General features: G+C 45.4%; 1 pseudogene; it reads left to right on the top strand.

Moving 5' to 3' along the window:
• The first annotated feature begins 554 nt into the window (after positions 1 to 554).
• On the top strand, positions 555 to 6,161 carry LOC147421148 (uncharacterized; annotated as a pseudogene).
• Positions 6,162 to 7,061: the final 900 nt, after the last annotated feature.

Genomic DNA, 7,061 nt, shown 5'->3' with positions numbered 1-7,061 from the left:
GGCCGAGGATCCCAAGGATCATTTAGAAAGAATGTACCAAGAGACAGAGGCCTTGAAGTTGAAAGAGGCAGAAGAAGCGGCCAAGAAAGATGAGGAAGCAGCAACTCAAGAGCAAGGCCAGGCATCTTCTCGACCCACCTCACCACCGCCGGAACAACAGGACCAGCGCATGCCCACTCCACCCTCATCACCGCCACGCCATGAGACCACTGAAGAAGCCGAGACCGACAAGGAAAAAGAATCTGATTTCTGTGGAACCGAAAAAGGTTGACACCACAACAGTAATTTCCACTCAGCCAACAACTGCCGAGGTTTCAAAACCTCAGGATGGCCAAGGAAAAGCAACCATCTCTATAGAAACACCAGCAATAACAACACAGCAAGAAGCAACACAAGAGGCTGCTGGCACATCTCAACTTGCAAGACATGAGGAGTGGCAGTCCAATGATGAAGTCATTCTACAAGTAAACAAATATGCAAGGCAGATGAAAGTCATGACGAAGAAACTCCGCTCAGCAGCCTTTAACCACAGTACTAAAGCCAAAGAATTAGAAATGGTCATCGATGCTCTTCAAGGCGAGCTTAACGACAGAATGGCTACTATCAATGAGCTCCAAAGGCAAGTACAAGAGCTAAAGACTGAAGCAGAACAGTATCAGATAGCGAGGGACAGCAAACAGAAGGAAATGGAAGAGTTGGGTGACCTCCTGACTAAGTTATCTGATGCCTGCAAAGTGAAAGATGAGCAGTTGACAGAAGTGACAAATGAACTTCTTACCACCTCTCTGTCGGCTCAGAAGATTCAAGTACAATTAGATGTAGCAAACGGATCTCTGCAGTATTCTGAACAAAGAATTAATGATCAGGCCACTTTCTTGCGGCAATAAAGAGAAAACCTAGCCATGGCCTCGATCAAGGGAACAAATGAAGTGTATAAAGCTCTAGAAACGTAAAACAGAGATTTAGAACTGGAGTTGAAGCTAGAGCAGTCACAACGGAGAGACCTGGCACTCATGCGGGTCCAAAGAGAGGAGGAGCTCCTTAAGGAAATTGCAGAATTGAAAAGAATGAATCAACTCCTCAAAGAAGGAAAGCCAAATATACAGGAAGAGGTAGGCACTTCAGAGCCACCCCAAGTGGAAATCCCCTCGGTTTCATTTGCTAAATTCGAGACAGTCTACTGAAGAGCCGAGTGGGGGAGAAGATTTTCAGGTCCAAATCACAGAGAAAGACACAATGCCAATGGTCCAGCTATCAAAGACTGAAGAAGATGCACTGAAGGAGAAGACCGCCTTAGAGGTAGATGAGCAGTGGAAGGAAACTATGGATTGGGAGTTGAGAGTTTTACACTCTGTCAACGTCACACAGCTCACTCCCCATCCAAATCAATGCTCAATGGCACCAACAATCCCTGCCGTACCCTCTCATCAAGGTAGAACTCTTACAAGTAAAGGAAAGATTATACAAGGATATGCAAGAAGATGGCGCAGATCAAGACCACCCGAAGTGGAGGCTAAGCTGGCTAAACAAGAATCCAAGATATTTGATTTTGTTCACAAGAGCACCTGCGGCCATACAGAAAGATCCCACATTTTGTCCGGTACCGTGAGTAAGGACGTGGCAAGCACACGAAGCACTGCAGAAGAAGAGGCCAACATGGCTAAATTTTCCCAGGTTGCCACCTCCATAGAGAGGCCAAGAAACAGAAGAATACATGGTGAAAACCCTAACGGGATCCATGACATTCGTCAAAAGTCTGCCAGATCTCTCCTGTGCCATGTTATATAAAATCTGCCGGATGGTACTCACTTGCATACAGGTCTTCAATGATCCTGAGTAAACAAGATCCCTCTGGCTCTCATTTTTGGAAGGGAACAAAGGTCTCTGCTATGATTTAAGTGGGCAGCCCTCAAAGGAATTTCTTTATGGATTTTATGCCCGATGCATGTTTCTGTCCTCGCACAATATTCTAACTTTTGAGGAGGCATTTTACACTGGCTCCTTCACCTGGTGAACGAAGATATTTGCGTCGATGATAAGCAACCTCATAGCAAGATTTATAGGATACTCGGTAGTGGAACTAAAAAATAGAGTCACCATGCAATTTTTCCAAGTGCCAGACAAAGAACGTAAAATCAGATACGAAAAGGCATTGGAAGCACTGAAGGACCGTCTCGTCCGCCGTCAACCCGAAGATTACTTCAGCCCATAAAGCTGTGTCAAGGGATGACACATGCAAGGAGGGGGGAATGTTAGCAGCAAGCTAACGCGGACACCATTTTTCGGAGTTCTCCTTGTAAAAACAATTATTATTTTCATAAATCGAGAATATTGTAACTCCTCTTTTCTTGGTAAACTTTGTAATTAATGAGCCGGGGCTACAAGCTTCCAGATTGTATCGGCCATTCAATTTCCAGCTTTGGTAGAACTCCAGATTATTACTTTTGACCATCCAAAAACCTTGGCTAAGGTATAAAAGCCAAAATTTTGTAAGTTTTTTATAAGTTTTTGGATAAGAAATACACTGAGTGAGCTAACGACTCTCACTTCTCTCCTTCTCGCGCTTCCTATTCCCTCTCCGGTTGTCACATTGCGAATGTGTTTGCTACATTGCAACCGCAGATAAGAGCTCTACGCATTGACGTAAGCCATTCATAGTATTTCGTAGCTTTTGGCGTCGTCGACCCGCGGCGTAATCTCATCATAACTAGGAATTTACACTTTTAAACAAAAACTAAGCATAGGCGGGGTATTGGGGCAACATTGCTAAGCATTTAGATGCATTCTGGGTCGAAAACGACTAGGTCAAAAATCCACTGTTGTTAATAATCACGATTTTGGAACTTGACCTAAAGTGGGGTTTAAGGCCATAGGCATGTGTGCTTAGGTCTTATAAACTTGTCCTAGAAGTTTCGTTACATTTGGATGTCATAATTTGATGCCGTAACGGATGTGATTTGCTTGCCGATGAGCGATTGGCTTTTGGTGATTTCAGTCACTTGAGTGTAGCCTGAGTTAGATGCGAGTTGTTAATTGTTTTCCAAGAGCTTGACAACCTCTTGTAGCCTCTATGCACCAGTCGAGTCAGCTTCGTCCCATGGTTTGACAAATTAATCGTGGTTCTTGCTAATACTGCAATAAGATAGGATGGTGAGGCTAGACATGCATCCCACACTTGTACACAAGGACATCAAAGAGAGAGAGAGAGAGAGAGAGAGAGAGAGAGAGAGAGAGGTGGAAGAGAGGGACATCTATGTTAGATGCTCTCTTAAAAGGCTCTACTTTCAATTATCATAACATAGAATATTTCCAAGATGCTTTAGCATCTCCAATGCACTCACGATTTAAAACCATTCCTAATGGGTAAGATTTGATCTCATCAAGCTTAACCACTAGGCTATATGCCTACACTGCCCTTTGGGGTCCCCTTAAGCATTAAAAAAAAAACAATACTCCCCTCTCTACCCCTACCCTAGCCCCCGCCCTACTCTATCCTCCCCCCCCCCCCCCCCCTTTCTCTTCCTTTCTTTCTCCTCACCCTTCCCTTTTCCTTTCTCCCCCTCCCAAACTAATTAATGGTTTCCTTAAAAACAACGTTTTTCCCTTAAGCATAAAAAACAACGATAACCCCCCCCCCCCCCCCCCCCCCCCCCCCCGCGCGCCCTCCTTTCTTTCTCCTCACCCTTTCCTTTCCTTTCTTCCCCCCCCCCCCCCCCAAAAAAAAAAAAAAAAAACTAATTAATGGGTTTCCTTAAAAACAATGTTTTGGGGACCTACTAAGTTACTTGCGCGCATGTCTCATTAAAGGGAATCAACCAAGATACCTAACTTGGAAAAGCAAAACGCAAAGAGGAAAAGAAAAAAGTTTGATTATAACTAAGGACTATGTCACACACGTCTCCTCGAATGTGTGAGGTTGAGGTGGCAAAAGGTGGTTTTGCGTAGACACCCGAGACAGACCCCTCGCCCATCTCTGCTTCATACAAGACATGCTCAAAAGTGATGGCACAAAGAGCTTTAATAGGATTCGAGTAGTTGACATCTCGCACAATAGGGGGGAGCTACATCAGCTGGGCTACGCCCATTCAACAAACACTCAAGTCAAAAAATAATTTATGAATTGTTATCTGCTTTGTGTGACAGGGAACAACGCCCAATTGTACAGTTAAGGGCCTTGTTTGGCGTCCGCGGGGCCTAAGCTTAGACAAAAGAATTTCCACAAAGTAGATGGGTATTTTGGTAGATTGGGATCGTCAGGCATGTCGCTTTGGGCATGCACGAGAAAGGGTGCAGAGCAGGCGAGAGAATTTCGGCTTTGCACTTATTTTTTTGGGAAATTTACCAAAATACCCCTCTAATTTGTGCAAATTCCCAAAATACCCCTAGTGGTGAGATTAAATTTCTCCAAAGATTGAAAAATTTGCAGCTTTTTGTAAGAAGAATGATTGTCTTATCAATACAAGATGCTTTGGAGATGAATTGCTTCGTTACCTCTAGACATAAATGCCTTGTTTTGCAAGGTGATTAGGGAAAATGTGTTTTTCTAGGCCTGGACGAGACAGGTGGCCCAAGAGTCGGTTGGTTACGTGTAAGAGAGAGAGAGAGAGAGAGAGAGAGAGAGAGAGAGAGAGAGAGAGAGAGAGATGGAGTTTGCGGATGCCATCGGGTTGGTACTACGAGGCAGCAAGGATCTGCGTGTGCAAGCATAGACGAACAAGAAGGCAAGGAGATGCAACGATGTTGCAAGTCCTTGCATGGCCAAAGAGAGGCTTGGTTTGGTTTGGCCCCGTCGATTCTTGTTGTGTCGCGATCCTAGGGGGAAGAGAGAGAGAGAGAGAAAAAATACATCGCTGATGGGACAGCTCCTGTTACGCTCCTGATTGTAATGATCCCAACACACATACACACACACACACACACAGAGAGAGAGAGAGAAGAGAGAGAGAGAGAGAGAGAAGAGAGAAGAGAGAGAGAGAGAGAGAGAGAGAGAGAGAGAGAAGAGAGAGGAGAGAAGAGAGAGAGAAGAGAGAGAGAGAGAGAGAGAGAGAGAAATGCAGGGAGAGGGGAAAATGGCTCTTTGAATGCTTGTGCAGCCTGCACGCCTCCCCGGTGAGCTTGAGGGAGAGAGGGAGAGAGAGAGAAAGAAGAACATAGGGCATGGCTTTGGCATATGCAGCAACCTAGGCCGGACAGTGTTCGTCGTTGAGGCAAGGAAGAGCTGGAACAGAGATGGGGAAGGATCAAAGACATGTGTGCGTGCGTGGGAATATGCACGAGAGGAGAGCTTATGGCTTTTCTGTAGCCTTTGAAATGAAGACTCGATGGAGTATCTTGTGGAGATTCCATATAAAAAATTGAAGTGAAGCCAATGTATATAGTAGATTAGCAAACTACATACTCGCTACACAAGATACAATACCTAGAATCGTCCCTAGATGCTCATTTTTATTAAAACCTAAACCCCATCTCTCTACCCGCCATCTCTCTCTCTCTACTCTCTCTCCTCTCCCTTCCTCCCCGCCACAACTCACCACTGAACCTTGCTTTGTTGTGCCTTTGCTCAAGCAGGAGCACGCGGCTTGCATGAGAAGCAATAGCCCCTGCTTCCTCTCTCTCCCCTCCGCACCCCTCCCCCCCCGAGGCATTGCTTGGGGAGGACTAACGAGCACTGTGTCTCTCCATCATCTGCATGCTCGTTTTTTTGTGCTTAGTCCTGACAGCCTGGGGTTGGGCCTTCCTCTTCTTCACCTTCCTCTCCATTGCATCCGCCATCGCCATTTGCATTTCGACAACCTCCATGGCAAGAGGGGGTGCCTGCTATTCACTCCACATGTTTTTGCTCATTACATCTTCATGCACTGAAGGTTCCATTTTCATTTTGCTGATAACACGCCCTGATGCGGTGCTTGACAAGTTTCAGTCGAATCGGAGTGAGTATGATGGGCGGGTTCTTCTCAAGGTGTTGTGGCACTGCTGTGTGCAGATGGTGGTGTTGGCTATGGTGTGCACTGTGCATTACTGCGAGCCAGTGGACTATTACGAAGATCTGGAGGGAAAATGCGCGCCATCGCAGCAGTAGAAGACTTTCAAGAGTGCAAGAGGAAAGCATTGCAGATGCACAGGCAGAGGCTGCAGAGAAGGAGAGGAAGGAGGAGAGCTAGGCGACTACGCGGGGAGGGACTAGCTATGCGCGTGCACGCGCACACACACACACACACACACACACATAGGACTACGTGGAGGAGGGGGGAAAATATCCCCCACCCACCGCCCCCCTTTTGCCCTCCACATCAATTTCCAATAAGGAACGACTTTGTGATTGCCTCTACAGGGAGCCATATATTGAGTGGGAAACTTTCGTGAAAATGGAAAATGGTAATGAAAAAGAAAATCCTTTTGCACTAGAGTAGCCTCAAGCAGTAATAAATTACAATAAAATTAAGGGATGCTTATATTTAAAGATGAGTGACTTTCAATAGCACGTTCTACCATTCTATCCCGTTCTTTTTGTTCCTTTAAGAAAAATTTGGGAATAGTTTCCAAACCGTCTAGGTAGAGGTTCACTTATCTAGTACTGTAGTACTGTAGAAAAGAGGGTCTCCATGCGCAAGAGAATGAAATTGACTACTTTAGATTCTATCTATCAATCCTTGGAACCAAGGTGTGCAGAATCCTCATTGATGTTGGACCTAGATTACCAAATTTAGGAGGCATGACAAAAAGTTGAAGAGATGCAAAGTTCCAAGCTTCAAAGGCCAGCATTTTAATTCCAAATTCCCCTTACTAAACAAGGTGAAAATTCGTAAGGGCCTGCTTGAGAGAGAGAGAGAGAGAGAGAGAGAGAGAGAGAGGAAGGAGGATGAGGCTTGAGGGACGCGAGATAGACGATGTGTGTGTATGTGAGTTTCTGAGAGAGTTGTGTTTGTGAGAGACAAACTTGTGTGTGTGTGTGTGTGTGTGTGTGTGTGTGTGTGTGTGTACTTGCATTTTTCCACTGAACACATAGGCTTGGCAGGCCAAAAAGAGCAGTGATCGCATTTTAGGCTGTTGAAAACTCCATT

Source organism: Adiantum capillus-veneris, chromosome 28 (assembly GCF_014529385.1).
Source record: "Adiantum capillus-veneris isolate H3 chromosome 28, ASM1452938v2, whole genome shotgun sequence".
Classification (NCBI taxonomy): domain Eukaryota; kingdom Viridiplantae; phylum Streptophyta; class Polypodiopsida; order Polypodiales; family Pteridaceae; genus Adiantum; species Adiantum capillus-veneris.
This window is presented reverse-complemented; position numbering and strand designations above follow the sequence as displayed.